Source organism: Sapajus apella, unplaced genomic scaffold (genome assembly GCF_009761245.1).
Source record: "Sapajus apella isolate SASKATOON/1434 unplaced genomic scaffold, GSC_monkey_1.0 scaffold12, whole genome shotgun sequence".
In the NCBI taxonomy this organism is placed as follows: domain Eukaryota; kingdom Metazoa; phylum Chordata; class Mammalia; order Primates; family Cebidae; genus Sapajus; species Sapajus apella.
In genome coordinates, this window is record NW_022436952.1 from 7,414,216 (window position 1) to 7,416,228 (window position 2,013).

At 49.6% G+C, this 2,013-nt stretch overlaps 1 pseudogene; it reads right to left on the reverse strand.

Annotated features, from left to right (window-relative positions):
* Positions 1-805: 805 nt before the first annotated feature.
* Positions 806-931, reverse strand: LOC116553619 (annotated as a pseudogene).
* Between the last annotated feature and the right edge of the window lie 1,082 nt (positions 932-2,013).

The following is a 2,013-nucleotide window of genomic DNA, read 5'->3' on the forward strand; positions in this document are numbered from 1 at the left end:
GTACAGACAGGGTTTCACCATGTTGGCCAGGGAGGTCTCCAACACCTGACTTCAAGTGATCTGCCCTCCTCGGCCTCCCAATGTGCTGGGATTACAGGCGTGTGCCATAGCGCCTGGCTTCTTTCCTAGTTTCAAAAGAAAACCACGGGCCCTTTGCACTTGCTATGGCCTCTGCCCAGGGTGCTTCCCAACCCATCCATGGCTCCTCACTGAGCTCAGGGCTGGGCTACAAAGAAGCTTGTCCTGCTGACCCCGTCACTCCCTACCCCGAGATCAGGAGCAGCTCCCACATTACACAGCTCCACAGCACCTTTCCCCTTCTCCTGGGTGATTAATGTCTTCTGTCTGCTCCTGGAGGACAGGGATCATAGTGGCTTTGTTCCCATTGAATCTCCAGTGCCTAGCACAGGCCCTGGCCCATACGTAGCAGCTGCACAAACAATATTTGTTGCTTGAATGTCTGTAGGATTCTCAATCTAGTCAACTTGGATAGGCTGTTGTCTTAGGCCTGGAATGAGACCAAAGCAAGCTGGTCCAGCCTTAGTGGTGTCCTAATTTGGCCATCTGACTATGAATATGCTAACAGATGACTGCTTTAGCATCCAGGTTTCCATTCCTTCCCTGGAGCAAACTCCCCCACCAGCAATCCTCCCAGCCCTAAGGCGGGTTTTTGTTTTGGGGCCGGGGCTAGAGGCCGAAGGACTGGTTGATCCAATCACTCAATTCCTTTTGCCTAACTCCAGAAGCTTCTTCCAAAATGAGAGACCCTTATGTTTTTTTGGCAATTTTTTTTTTTTTAATTCAGCCTCCGTAGAGACTGTAAAAAATTGCCATTGCTCACTATATTTCAAGTCGTCATGGCGGGGTATTGGGAAAAGTTTTCGATTAGCAATAATTGTGCCTTGGATAAGCCTCATTGGCTACAATACTGTTTTTTTGGCATTTTTTAAAAGATGGAGTCTTGCTCTGTTCCTCAGGCTGGTGAGCAGTGGCATGATCTTGGCTCATCGCAACCTCTGCCTCCTGGGCTCAAGCAGTTCTCCTGCCTCAGCCTCCTAAGTAGCTGGGACTACAGGCGCCCGCCACCACACTTGGCTCTTTTTTTTTTTTTTCTGTATCTCGACGCTCTTCCTTTGTCCTTTTGAGATGGAGTTTCACTCATGTTACCCAGGCTGGAGTGCAATGGCGCGATCTCTGCTCACCGCAACCTCCGCCTCCTGGGTTCAGGCAATTCTCCTGCCTCAGCCTCCTGAATAGCTGGGATTACAGGCATGCACCACCATGCCCAGCTAATTTTTTGTATTTTTAATAGAGACGGGGTTTCACCATGTTGACCAGGATGGTCTCGATCTCTTGACCTCGTGATCCACCCGCCTCGGCCTCCCAAAGTGCTGGGATTACAGGCTTGAGCCACCGCGCCCGGCCTTTTTTCTGTATTTTTAATAGAGACGAGATTTTACCATGTTGGCCATGGCTGGTCTCGAACTCCCAACCTCAAGTGATCTGCCCATCTTGGCCTACCAGAGTGCTGGGATTATAGGCGTGAGCCACCAAGCTGGCAGAGACCTTTATGCTTTTAATGGTTTGTGTAGCCCACAAAACACCCTTTGTCATTCACACTATTTTTCTGATAAGGGAAATGAGACTGAGGGAGATGAAGTGACAAGTCTAAGATTATACCCTTAGGAAAGTGACTAAGGCAATGCTTGAGGTCTTGAGAAGCCAGCTGGCTTTCTTTTCTTTTTTTTTTTTTTGAGACAGAGTTTCCCTCTTGTTGCCCAGATTGGAGTGCAATGGCAAGATCTCGACTCACTGCAACCTCCGCCTCCCGGGTTCAATCAATTCTCCTGCCTCAGCCTCCTGAGTTGGGACTATATGCATGCGCCACCATGTCCAGCTAATTTTGTATTTTTGGTAGAGATGGGGTTTCTCCATGTTGGTCGGGCTGGTCTCGAACTCCTGACCTCAGGTGATCCGCCTGCCTCGGCCTCCCAAAGTGTTGGGATTACAGGC